Source organism: Anomalospiza imberbis, chromosome 5 (genome assembly GCF_031753505.1).
Source record: "Anomalospiza imberbis isolate Cuckoo-Finch-1a 21T00152 chromosome 5, ASM3175350v1, whole genome shotgun sequence".
Classification (NCBI taxonomy): Eukaryota; Metazoa; Chordata; class Aves; order Passeriformes; family Viduidae; genus Anomalospiza; species Anomalospiza imberbis.
Window position 1 is genome coordinate 46,652,072 of NC_089685.1, and position 14,387 is coordinate 46,666,458.

Here is a 14,387-nt window from a genome sequence, read left to right on the forward strand (position 1 = left end):
GTCTCCTCAGATTGTTCTGCATCGTTGGTGTGTCTGCACAGCGACAGTTTATTGCCAATAACTGCGGGCACACAGGTTTGACACATGAAAAGATAAAACTCACCCATCTCTTCTGATGCCCTTCATGGTTCCTTTCACATTCCTTCCCCAGTTGCCATCATCCTAGCTTCTATATCTCACTACTCCTAAGCAGAAACAGGTTTTACTCTTGTTCAGGAAATGCATCACCACATTTCCCAGAAGAGCTGCTACTTTGTCTGCTTGTACAAGCAACGTTAAGGTACCTCTGTGGTGATACCCAGTATCTTTGGGATCACAACTGTCCCCCTATCCACTCATCAGCCTCCCAGGCAGATTGAATTTCACCCTAAGCAACACAAAGGAGTATATTCTGCCCATCAGAGACTATCTGATGGGCAGAAAGGGATTTGCATTTTACCATTTCTGAGAGTTTTCAAGCTGTTGTAGGGTAATGTGACAGAAAGTAAACATCTTTCAAGTGAAAATATCTCAGAATAATTTACATCCCTTTTGTTTTCAGAACCAGCCTTCATTTCAGGTACATAATCATTAAAAGAAACAATCTTCAACTCAATTGTGTGAGCAGAGGAATGCCCAGCACCACTGTGTGGCGTTATCAGTTAGCTGTCAGGTTTCATTTAGCATTCTGCACTGGTCCTACAGCTTGGTTAGCCTGGAAATTTTAAATGCAAATGTATTTCCAGGATGACCTGAGAGAACACTATCAGAATTTTACCTCACATGACAGTTCCTTGCTCAGTTCCAATCAACTCCCTTTTCCTCATTCCCATATACACAGATTTGCTGCTACTAAAAAAAAAAGGCTTAAACAAGAAAAATTTTACATACTATTTTTTCCTGTTGAAAGACTTTCCCTCACTCTTCTGCTTAAAGAAACCTAAACCACAGCTTAAATAATGCTTTAAAATTGCTTAGAGCTCCAAACTGAGATACAGAGCTGGCAAGGAATTTCTTTAATAGCAGGGAATAAAAGCACCTATTTCAAATCATGTCCATACATTATTTTCCATCTTCCAAGGGCTAAATATGCACTAGCTATGACTCTTTTAGCAACACTTCAAACTCACCGGTCTTATCCTATGAATCTGGGGAAAAGCAAACACCATCAAGAGGATGTGCTGCCGGACAAGCATTTGTGATTTTGTTCTCTTCTTTGTGCTCAGTGTCAATGAGTCCCGGGCCACACATGTAGGCAGATAATCACCAGCTCTCATAATTCAGCAGTTCCTTGAGAGGCTGTGACAGGGCTATTGGAGAGGCAAATTTTTCACTGACCTTTTTATGAAGGCATTTATTGAGCAGTGACATTGAACCACTTCAAACAGTGTTAAATAATCAGAACCAGACCTAATGGTTCACCCTGGCACAGAGATGTTGCTGCCCACGTGTGAGACCAGCCACTCATGTAAATGGAGGCACAACCTCAACGCAACTCAGCAGTTTGTGCTGAACTACACGGGATCAGAACACATTCTAGAAATTACACTGCCTTCATGGTGCAGCAAAACATGCTCCAATTTTCACTTTAAAGAACAGCTTTTTGATTTGCATTTGTGATTTATTATCAAACACACAAAAAGTGATACTTTAAAGGAAAAGAAAGAAGTAGGCCACGTCAGCAAGCATGAATGATCTGAGCCTCCAGCTCTGGACCAATCTATCAAGCTGCAGTTAATACCAATATTTAACTCTCCCGTTGAAAGAGGAAATACTATTTTTAGCCATTACCTATTACTTTTGTTCAGAGATTAAGTGCCACATACTATTACTGTATTTACAGAGATGTTCATCAATCCCAACAGCTTCTACATTACAAAAAAAATTAATTAAAGTAATTTTACTGGCGTGCCTTATTGTGGCTAGATTTTACAACTGTAATTCTATCTGTTACACAAATTAAATGGAAGTGCCTCCAGAATGGAAGTGGTAGGAGTTCCGACTGCAACCCAAGGATCAGATTTTTTTAAGTGCTCAGGGTGTGATTTTCTTATGCACTGAAGATAGAGAATTTGGCTTACAATAGACACATTTCCCTCACTGTCTCCCAAAGTACTCTGGATATAAAAGTTTGAATACTGAAAAGAAAGACCTGAAAATCTAGCAATTAACTCTGGAACCTAAATACAAGCTAGGAGTATTCAAAATCTGGCTATGTCTTGGGTGATGAGTAAGTACTTCTGGAAATTCCTCTTACACTCTGTCTGCTCTGCAATGTCTTTTTTACTGAGTTCCACTGGGACTGTGTCTTAATTCCATATTCCTTCCAGAGTTTTCCCCTAATTAGATTATTAATAAGAAACAGTGTGATGAAGCATGAAGTCACTCAATCAACGATGTATGTTATATATATGAAATCCCTGTCAATACATATTTCATAATAAGCCACTTATCACTAGTCTACCACAGAGGAAATAGATTTATACACTGTATTCACCTGACTCCTAGAATTAAGTTTTAGCTCTGCTTTGGCTGTGGGAGAAGTTACAGAAAAAGAACAGTTTTGCCAGGCTGTACCGCAGTTCTACATTAAACTACATACGAGACAAGTGGGTCCATTATTCTATAGCTGGCCTATAGTGAACTATTCCTTTAATTAAAGTTCTAAGAAAGCTGCCTAATCATCACCTAATAATCGTCTTTTCCTAAGAGCTAACAGGTGCAACAGACAGAAGAAATTACAAGAATTTATTTTAAATGAAACATCAAAATTTAGCTTTAGACCTATCTCCTATTATTCATCAACGTCCTAGTAAATACAAAACCTAATTTTCTCCTGCAATTTACCAAGACTTGCTTACAAGCATGTCAGCTAGAAATGATAAGCATTAGGAAAGCTAAACAATTTCCTTTAATCTTTTTTAAAGGCTGTTCACTCTTGTTGCTTCTGCAATATCAAAACACAGGCACACATCCAGCTTAATGCATTCCTAAAGAACACGAAGACACCCGACCTTTACCAATGATCACTTACGAGCTGCCAAAACTAACAGCGACCGCACACACACACACGCACTGAAAGGGACAAGCCCATCTCCTGCATGAGCCATCGGAGACTGTGCATTTCAAGGTGGAAACATGCAAAATCATTCTGCAAAAAATATTTTACTCATGCATGGAGGTCTTACTTGCGTAAATAAAGCTTACAGCAGTCAGACCACAGGAATCACATTTACAGCCAAGTCCAGTTACCTGAGATCGCTATTGCAGACTGGAAGAGAAGGAGAGCAGTGTCTGCACAAACGCTGAATACTCAGGGAGTAAAACCTGCGACCCCGAGCTCCAGCATTCCCAGGGACCTTCCGAAAGACAGCCAGGGCTGTGTCTCACCGCAGCTCACAGCCATGAACAAAGCCAGGAGCCCCCGCGCCCACGGCTCCCACCGAGAGCCCCCGACCTTCCGCTGCCGCCCGGCCCGGGGGGTGCTCGGAGCCGCTCCCCGAGCCGCCGGCATCGCAGCCCACGTCCGCCCGGCGGGGGCCGAGCACAGACCTACGCCCCCTTCGCCCAGCTCTCCGCGGCGAGCCCCGGTTCGATGGACCGGGCGGCGGCATCACCCGCTTCCCCCGGACCGCACGACCCCCACTCACCGCGCCCGAGCCCGGACGGCGCCCCCGAGGGAAGAGCTGGAGGCGAGGCCCGGCCCGGCGGGTCGGGGGGCTGAGGGGCCACGAGCCCTCCCTGAGCTCCGCCCGGGCAGCGGCTGGCGCACAATGCGCGGCCGCGGAGCCCCGCCGGCGGGGCGGGGACGGGCGGGGCGGGGGGCGGCCCCGCCGGGCGGAACCTGGCTGTAAACCAGGACCTCAGAGCGCTGAACCCGCCCAAGCCCAGCCCGGCCGGGCCGCCGGGGGCACCCCTCAGCCCCGGAGTGGATCGCGGCGGGTGCTGCGCCACGGCCGGCGCGGCGCCCCTGGGCTTGCCGTGCGGCCCTCGGTTTGTCCTGCGGAACAAGCCCCGCCAATGGGCCCTTCCCTGCTCCAGCCACAGAGAAACAAGGGAGCAGCGGCCAGGCAGCTACACAGACACAAGAAAGGTGCAGGTGGTAGGCAGCAGCGCATTCACGCGTGTCAAGAAGAAATGATGCTGCTCCAGGTGCTCCAGTGCTGGAGGAGCTGGAAGGCCACTAGGAAGCATCACACCTTCGTCCACTGGCACACAGACCCGGCTATGCAGCGGTCCTGGCGAGGGTTTTGCTGGGACACGCAGTGCAGCGTGGGACTGGCCGGATTGTGCTTCACGGCCCCTGTATCATCCCAAACCGGTGGTTTTGTCGGGGCTGGAAGGGCTAGTTTTGATCTGAGGTATGAGATTTTAAGTACACCTTGCAAGGGTTACACCTTGCAAAGGGAGTTTTATAACTCAATTTCACCTTGACTTTAAGCCACATCAAATCATAGCTTGGTTAGGATATCTGGCAGGCACTGGTCTCATACCTCCTTCAGCTGACCTGCTTGAGGGAATGACAGTGCCAATAAGCAAGTTCAAATGACAGCTGTGTTTGCATGTTACTGCCACTACATCACATCACAGTACCATGGATTTCAACCTACACAGTCTTAGGGACTGCTCATGCTTCATAGTCTTCCAGTGGAAGTGGACATCACCATTTACTGAAACTATTTGATCCAGTTCGCATTCCAAGTAGAATGACTTTAAATGGTGACGGTATATGAAGGAACCTAATGGAGGAGAAATAAGGATCACATAAAGGATTCCTCTTTGGCAATGTTTAGGGCAAATTATTACACTTTAAAAGCAATTGTTATCTATTTCTTGAATGCAAAGAAAACAGCAGCAGTGTTTGAGTTGTTATTGGGTCATCATATATACCTGCCAAATTCATTAAGTCTTTCATGATTAAATGGTGAAACAACCAAGTTCATGACTAAGTAGTACAAGAGTCATATAAGCCATAAAGCTACAATCCAGCATAAAAGTAAGGCATGGTTTTTCACAAGCTAAAGTGACCCAGAAATCTGAGAAAGACAACTTTGCCCTTCCAAATCTTTGGTGGAGGAATGAGAGGAACTTCCCTAGTTGCCCTTGTCCCTGAATGCAAGGAAGAGTTAATCTTAGAATTGAGGAGCAGTTTCTTCTCCAAATCTGGCATTTTTTTCAAACAGCAGGTCCCTGGGACAAACTGAAGCCTGTGGAAGACACATTTTCGTCACTGTCTGTTTTAAGTTGTCTCTGTTTTATAAAATCTAAACCAAATTATTAAAACACAATTATGTATCATGCAAAGGAATCTGAGTTGGATCTTTGACCCAAGTGTTACAGAATCACTATTGGGCCATACTTTTTTGGTAGGGACGGGTATCTGAACTTGTCATCAGAAGCCCCAAATACGTTCATTTACAAAGCAAAAAATTCACAGGTTACATTCTCTCTGGAAGTTTTCCAAAAGCTTTGCTTTAAAAACTACAAGTAAACAAAAACCCAAGAGAAATTAGAACTTGCAATGAACTTCAGTGATGACTACAGGATCATAGCTAGAGCTGAATGAGCTCTGTACTTCTCCACAGCTCCGCTGGCTTCCATCAAAACTAGCATGGGCACTAAACTTCTGTTAGGAACGTCTTATGGGATCAGAGCTTCGCTTTGCTGGATTAATTTGTGATTATGCTAGGTAAGTGAAATACCACCCCAATATGGTATCTTGATGTGAGAAATATTTAGTTTTCACAGCAGGAAAAAACACCAAAGATTTCAAATAAATCTTGGTGTCAGATGGAGTCACATCAGTCAGAATACTTTGCTACCAGTCACATGAATCCAGCTGCATTAGAAAAAAAAAATCATCACTAGCAACATCTTCCTGCTTGGGTCTAATCTGCGTACTTACACTTCTTGCTAGTGTAAGTGCAAGAGATGATGGGCAGAGTTTAGTACAGCAGAACTACACTGGAAACAGTTCTAACATGGAGAATATATTTCAGAGAAAGCATAAACTGATTTTATTGCTCCCTGTCAGTTCCACACAGATATAGGTGCATCAGGAAGCAGACTAGGAGTGCAATAAACTTTAGTCAGCCCCAGTTCCCAGGACAGCAAAACTGCCTGGTGGAGAGTTATCTGTACATAGGAACCAAGCATTAATTCTTCCCCTGCCAACCATGTTAATGACCAGGGCAGCCTGAGTGGCAGCAGTAAAGTCCAAGGTGAGCAGTGAGAACATCTGTAGAAGTCATACTGGGCTGGGCTGCCAAGCTCAAGGCACGTCTTTAAGAAAGAGTTTGTAGGGCTTTGGGCAATGAAGAGTGATAGCTGGTAGTGCATTTTTGTGTCCTCAGCAGTTCCCAATTATCAAAACAAAAGCAAACCTCTTGCCTCCTGAAGTAAAAGCTGCATAACAAAGTTGTGGATGGGAGGAAATTCACACCAGAACAAGCACAGGAAGCCACAGAGCTGCAGGAAGGACAAGTTAATGGAAAAAGGCTGACGTCCTGGTACTGGGTAAAGGTTGTGGAAGAGTGTGATCTCACACTGTGGAAGAATATGACTGCCACAGTGGCCTTGGTTTAGCTTTAGCATGCCCACTCCAGGCAACTTCATTCCACAGGTATTACTGGAGGTAGATATTTCCCTCCATCTGCAAGAACAAAAACTGACTACCAGTCATCTTTTTAAACTCTTGAAGTAAAAGCAGAGACAGCTCAGTTTTCACCAGCTGGTTACAATTAATATAAGGCCAGATTTACTTTATTGGACACAGTTACAGTGTTTGTGTGCACACTTGTTCTACATGTCCCTACTGTTGCATCTAGGCATTGTTATCAGGGAAGTTGAAGATGGGAAGCTCAAGTGTCAAGACGAACTATAAACACAACATTTTAAATAGGGCTTATAGTACAAAAGTACAGTCACAATGAGTGGAAAAGGGAACCCACCGAGGCAACCAAGGCAGAAGTGATTAAATAGTTTTCTCAACTGTAGGACTCCCGAGATAAAAACCTCTAACTTCTAGTTCTTAATGGAGCTGTAGGCCTTTAGTTTCCTCCATAACTGAATAGTTTAGAAGTTGGATGCTTCTCTCAGGCTTCTTCCCTCCTCTAACCACAAAGTAATTAATACCTTAGCATGGAAGGATTTCTGTTGTTTCTTGGCTAGTGAAACTGTTCACCACAGAAGTTTTTTTTTTGTTTTGTTTTTCGTTTGAAAAGGACAAATCTCTGATTAAGGATGCCTTCTGGCAACTCTGTCTTGGTTTTTGCCATCAGCCAAAGATAATACAATTATTTAGGAATAGAGTGGAATTTTGATTTACAAAGGGATAATAATTTGTTTTTCTCTAGTGTATTTTATCCAAGAGTACCAAATGCTTCACTAATGTTAATTAATTGATTCTGTCATAGCATCTAGCTGAGATGTTGATAACTATTTTACAAAATAGCTGCAATAGCTAAAACATCAAAATGAATGGTTACAAACATCAAAATGAAGGTTACTTATAATAAAAGAGGTGGTATGAACTGCTGAAGGGCATGTAGCAAATCAGTGATGTACCACGGATGTGTCTGAGACATCCTATATCGCATCTCCTATTGCTTCTCAGAGGTTCAAGAACTTTCCAGCATCAAGGTATCTCCAGGTGTCCTGGTAAGTTAAGCATAAGTACAGCAGTAGATGGCTGCCACCACAGCTTCAGCACAAACAGGTTTGAACATTAGAACCACTTTTTGTTTTGGAGTTGTTTTGCCAACACTGGAGGATATATGAAATAAGCCAGAAGTTTCAGCTTGACAGCAGGAAAGGAGAAGAAACTATAGTTCAGCTGACATTTCAAAACCCAGCATCTTTGACGATGCAATTCAGTGCAGTGTCAGCCTGAGCAAAACTCCTTGTAACAGCACTGTAGTACTCTGCAGAGATGTTGGTTGGGATCTCTGCTCTTTCTGTACATAGCGCTGCTTCACCCACTCAGTGAAGTCTGGCAGGGGCCCACAGCCACAAAACCACCATCCCAGACAGGAGATCAGTATGAACCACAGTGGGGAGAGAGAACCTCCCGTGTTCGAGCTTGTCTAAACTAACTGGCATTGGGTAATTTTTGAGTGAAGCGTTCTTTAAGAAGATCTGAAATTTTTGATCCCAGTCAGTGAGTCTGCCTTGAGAATACACAATGCACCTGAGGGCTGAAAATGCTTGTCCAGAATGCCAGGGACCCAAAGTCCTGCTGTGATTCAACTGCTGGATTTACAGGCAGGTCTCACACAGTGTCTGTAGGAACAAAACTACAACAGTGATTGGCTGCTTGAGGGAGGATCCATCTCTGACTTTTCTTTGCAACTATTAATTTTAGTGGAAATTGTTCCCTATGAACTGGGCAAAGAAACAGGCTCTTTCCCTGTGACCTTCCTGTTGGACATGAGAAAACTGCACAGTGACAGTGTGAATCCTGTGAGTCCCTAGCACAAGATCTACCAGCAAAAGGAATCTACCAAAGAAGCTATTGCTACCCTCTCACCCCATTCCCATCCATACTGGCAGGACCTGTGGAGAGAAGGACACTTTTCCTCATCCTGCAGTAGGGCTGCACATACCTCTGCCCCCTTGTCCTTTCATTTCCCAAACCTCCCACATTGTGCCTGCCTCTCCCTGGTGAGCAGGTATTGGGACTCTGCCAGCCAGGACACTGTCTCAAGACCTCCTCAAAAGCAGAGAAGCTCTAATAAGAACTAATAAACCAAAACCAACCAACCAATCGACTGAACAACAACAAAAGAAACCAAATCAAAACAAACAAAAGATAATAATTTGAATTTTGAAGTCTTGCCAGAGGTAAAAGCTGTTTCTGCAGTGTTCTGCTGCACATACTGATGCAGGTAGTTTTTTGCCATCATGCTCTTGCCCTTCCAAATCAGGTCCAGATTTGGAATTGCTTATAGGATTTCTCTGGGCATCTTTCTAAGATTTGAGCTGATTAATAAATTTGGACTGCTGTGGCCTTGCTGCTAAGGGTTGCCACATTTCATGCCAGTGTTAGCTACATTTCCCTGATTACAAAAAGGGATTCTTACATCTCATATCATTAAAAGTTTAAGTGCTAGTGGTGTCTTTGGCTAAAGAGCCCACATGCATAATTTGCAGGGATTTCAACTTTCTACAAAAATACTTTAATTTTAATATTTTTCATTTTATATTTTTGATTTGTTTTTTGAACAATTTGTTTATTGCTGTTGAGACTCTTCCTTAAGGGAATCTGTTTTCTTTTTTAAGTACTGTTTTTAATACCCTGAAGAACAAACCTACAGTAGCCCTATATAATAGATTTTAAATACTAATAGCAGTACACTAGTAATGGTGTAGGCAATGATAATATCTTCTTTAAAATCCATTCACCAAAATTACCTCAATAAATAACATTATTACTCTGATACTAGACTAAAAGTAATGTAATCATAAATCCTTGCATATTTGCTGTTGGTTTAAACAATTCTTTTAAAAAATTACCATAAAAGATCTAAAGTTTCTGTAAGACTTCAACAGTATATCCCATATATTTGTCTTTGAACAGACACTACTTTTTCCAAACTAAAAAAAACAGTGTTTGATCTCTCAATGTATCCAGACATACTGCTCCCATAATAACTGGCTGCCCAGAACTGTTCAGATCTGTTCTACCTCATTTATCCTTTGGCTAACACTTGTTTGCAGCAGCACCTGTAGCTGACCTTTTTCCAACAGCAAATATAAGTCATATATTTGAAGGTTAGAAGTTTTTTGAGCTTAAGCTGCTGGCTCCATAAAGCAGTGAGGCATCAACACAGACACCTTGGAACAACCCCCTGTGAGGGAGAGGAGCAATAATGGAAGACACAGAAAATTCCAGCTGTTCATGAACAGTACTTCCTTCAGGAAGGAGCTGAAGACTTGGGAAGAAAGTCAAACGTCAGTAGGTAGCTTAATACTCCATCAAGATCCAAAGTGTGTAGGTTTTATATTTTCAGAAGGCCAAGTCATATCCATGCAGATAAGTACATACCTAGATAGGAATGTAGCATTCCTGCCTAAAGGACAACTTTGCCGTCATGAACAACTCAGCTTCCTGGTCAAAACATCAGGACATCTGCAAAGAACAGCTCTGTGTGAGAGAAGCATCCTTGATGGTGAAGCAAGGTACTGTTAATAAGGCATTTTTTTGTGCTGATATCCTGAGAAGTTCAAAGAAATTTAAAAGACCAAAATGCTTATCAGTACAGAAAAATGAACAACCTATTCAAATAACTGAAGGAAAGACCTGTGTGTCATCAGAAATGCTGCCTGTGTAATTTGATTTCATTGGAGAAGGCCTTTGCTCCATAATATGACCATTATCCAGCAGCCAAAACATACGCAATTATAAGTATAACCTTCCTGCTCTTATCTAATCTGGGTTTTTCAACCTCCTTTTAGCTTTGCAATTGAAGCATCTTCCAAGTGACTGACTCTGCAGCCTCCTACATGCTGAATGAAACCCATCTGCCAGGAGGATGGCTTTTGTGCTTGTACCTTTGGGTGGACACCTGAAAATCACAGACATTCAGGAACCCCCAAGGAAAGAAGTGAAAGGTACTGATTTTAAAAGCTGCCCTCGAGGAGCAGCTGGAAGTTTGCTGCATGGAGCATCCAAGATAAATGAGGCAGAAAAGCATCCCAAGAGCAACAGCCAGAGATGAATGAGGTGGGTGGGAGCAACTGTAGGGCATTTGCTGTCTCCTACCTTCTCCCATGGTGGGAATCCTGCACCTAGGCCTCAGGCATATGTTGTACCTGCCATTCACACAAAAGCAAGGTGTGTTCTAAAGACTCGTTAGAGCTTCTTTCCTCTGTACTAGAGATGTTATCTATGCCACATGCTGCTCTAATACCTTTGTTTAATGAATAATATGTAGGGGACGATTCCATGATGTAGAAGACTGGTTAGAACAGCTACAAATCCACTGAAGAGTTTGAAAGTGATTTGTATAATATTTTTCAAGTTCAGCTGTGTATTACTAATGTTGATTTTTTTTTTTCTGTGGGAAGTACCTATTTTCTCTTTACTGTGGTTCTTTCTCACGGTGTAAGATTGTTTGTGCCCCAAGGGATACCAGTGGAACAGAGATGGAGAGGAGAAAAGCCATACAAGGAAAGGTTCACACACTTAATGTGACCACTTCTCCAAGCACTTGCCAGTGCCCTCTACCCCTTAGGACAGAGGAAAGCATAACCCACCCCAAAATATTGCAAAATGAGAAGAAACATTCTGGGGACGCTGGTTCTCAGTGTTTGAGGTGTACAATACGTGATGAAGGAGATCATTAGGTGTCAACTGCTGTGCAAAGATCAAGGTCCTCAGAGCAGATCTGCAGAGACCAGGCACAAAGGATGGAAAAGCACTTAATCTTTATGGTGAGCTGATGATTCAGTCCCACAATTTTCCAAAAATTTTGGTAGCAGGAGAACAAAACGTCATTTACTACTAAAAATTATTGTCAATGCAGTCAGATTGCTAATTCATTTTATGAAAACCACCAGATTGTGTGATGGAATTGCAGACTAGACCTAGCTTTTATACAAATCTGTTGACCTTTTCTTTCACAGGGAGTTCCTCAAAGACAAGCTAGAAGGTGTGCAAATTTAGTCTTCCCTACACCAAAAACCTGACTTGTTGTCTTTTTAGATCAGACAATGACAAGTGTTCTAGGAGTCACTTGGACAGAGGAATAATTTAAGAAGTTTATAAACAAATCCCTATCAATTGTGTCCTAGAAAAGCAGACCATTGCTCTCAGGCTGTCTTTTAGGGGTTTTTGGTGGGTTGCAGCTATGCACACTCAGTTCTCTAAGACATTTTCTCTTACATAAGCAGAGCTTGGAGTGTGCTCATGGCTTTGCTCAGCAGCCTTTCATTTCCCCACTATGCTGCAAATTGCTGCTTTGCAGCTGCTTCCTCTGGTTTACCCCAGGACACAAATCTCTCTCTTGCTTGGCCAGATTCAATTGCTCCCTATGGGAAGGAGTACCCTTTCTTTTTTCAGAGACCTCTTTACATATCTACTCTCCTCTTACAGAGAGATAACCTACAAAGCAAGCACAATCAAAATGCATACTGTCTGTCACACATAACTGTCAATCTTAGTCAGCACATGACAATAATATTTGTTACTGGTCACCACGTGATCCGGTGACATGACATGACTTTCCAGCCTTTGCTTGTGGCAGCTTCCAGGACCAGCATAAGCACCTAGAAACTCACTTTCCAGCCTCATTAATACCCATAGGCAGGCCAGAGGGGTGTGTGCAGAGGGGATCAGCCACCAAGGCTACAGGGCAGGAACAATTGATATGCTACAGATGAAGATAAAAAGAGAGGACATCATCAGATCCTCCCACAAGCTAGACTTGATGCATCTGAAAAGAAATTTGCAGCATCCCAAACTTGGAAAAAGGGCATTTCTAAAGAAAGCCACTTGCTTTGACAGTATTTTAGGGGTGGGTGTTAGATTTAGAGTGTTGAGACGTTGAATTTGTCAAAAGACTGGGGAGATGCTTCAGCCAAGAAGCCCCAAATATCTGTTGGGAACAGACTCCTTTTTCAGATCTGATGGAAGCTATCAAAGGAGTCAACTTTAAAATGGTATCACCATATCTGCTGCCAGTAAAAGTTCTGGGAGTTTGCTATAAAACTAAAACTAGACTTACTCTATTAGATCTTATTTTCTGCCACAGTGGGCATCAGATAGGGCTGCAGAATCACACAATAGCACAATCCTCATTTTTTCAGGAGGTTCCATAAATGTATAGTCAGTCATTGTGTGTGTATGTGCTGTGCATGCCAAAATAATTGTCAGCAAAAGCTTGATGACTGAAGAAGTAAAGAACAATCACTTCCTTGTTCTGCTAGCAGTTCAGGATTTCAGTACTTCACATTTTTTTCCAGAAAGCACCTTTATTTAACTTATGCTGTACTTGTGCATGAGAAAATAATTGCTACACAGGAATCCACATCTCAACTATACTATGGAGGTCTCTGGAGCACCACCATGATAACTGCAAAGTGGGTAGAAGCTGTTCCACTTGCACAAGCACTGTGTTGTCTGATGACCAGAGTAGTCAGGAATTGTCTCATCTGTTGTCCCCATTAAAAAAAAACAAAAACCAAAAAAAAAAAAAAAAAAAAAAAACAAAAAAAAAACCAAAAAAAAACCAAAAACAAAAAAACCCCACCATTGTCCATAAAAAGATCTTTCTGCCCAGGGGAAAAAGTTCATGCTCAGCCCCAGCACTGCAGTTTCTGCAAGGTGCCCTTAAAGGAGCAGGAAGATACCAGAACCCATCAATGCTCCCCCAGCAGTCAAGAGTCTTTCCACACTGAGGAGGCTCCTTCTGCAGTCCATGCAGAGAGAGTGTTACAACCATGTGTAAGCCAGGCAAGGTCAGCAACATCTTAAGAGAAGCCCCTGAAGCAGCCAGGCAAAAGCTGCCCAGTTCCCTGGGATGGTGTTTGATGACAGAGACACTGTAGGAAAAAGCCTATGGATTCTTGCAGGAAAAGTCTTCACACCACAGTACTACCTCCACAAGCCGTCTCTTCTCAAAATTTATTTCTGCTGCACAGGCACATTATTAATGCAGGCAGTAAGCTCCTGGGACTACCAAAGTGCTGTCACCTTCTCCCTCTCTGCTCATTTAATCCACTGTGCCTCCTGTGGGCGTGCAGCTTTCCAGTAGGAGGGCTTGTGGCTGTATTTTTAAAGATGCAGTTAACTAACTGTCTACAGGCCCAGAGCAAGAAGCCCTGTAACTAAATGAAGACCATTCATTACAGGAAGTGGACGCATCCAAAACTGGCTGAAACCAGGGGCTTCTGTGAGTTCCACCCATCTTGCCAGGTTTTTCCCCCAAAACCACTAAATTAATTAAGAAAGTAAGGCAAAAAGCCTCAGCAGCACACATACCACACTGCAGAAAATTATTCCTCGCTCAGCCAAAAAAGGAAAGTGAGTAAAACAATGCAAGTAATTTATATAATTCCACTTGCTTTTCAAAGGGCTGTGTTAGCATGCTACAATTACTCATTTTTAACTGTATCTCACTACTGTTATGGATTCTGTGAGCTGTCTGGCTGAGGCACCGCTGGACCATGATATCCTCCCCAGCCCTGCAGAGACCTTTCACAAAATCTCATTACAATGTGTATAACTTTTGTAATAAAAGAAATTGCTTATCCACAATGGCATTACAGCTGGAACAATGAGCTGGGGGAATCCTGTGTGGAAAAGCACTGGCTCAGCTCTCACAACATCCAAATTCAGCATTTTCTATCAGGTGGCCACAAAACATGGAGACACAAGGTAAAGTTTGTACTCTCAGAACTTCCTCAAC

At 42.9% G+C, this 14,387-nt stretch overlaps 1 protein-coding gene across 6 annotated transcripts in view; it reads right to left on the reverse strand.

Annotated features, from left to right (window-relative positions):
* PRR5 (proline rich 5) overlaps window positions 1–14,387 on the reverse strand; it is a 132,858-nt gene that overhangs the window by 80,088 nt on the left and 38,383 nt on the right. For 4 of the 6 annotated variants that reach the window (XM_068190557.1, XM_068190555.1, XM_068190556.1 and 1 more), the window contains exon 1: window positions 3,630–3,768. The exons of 1 other annotated variant lie outside the window; for it this stretch is intronic. The gene's annotated coding sequence lies outside the window, so the exon portion shown is untranslated. Of the gene's footprint in view, window positions 1–3,629; window positions 3,769–14,387 lie in introns of those variants that run through there. One more of the 6 variants, XM_068190558.1, reaches the window with a different exon arrangement.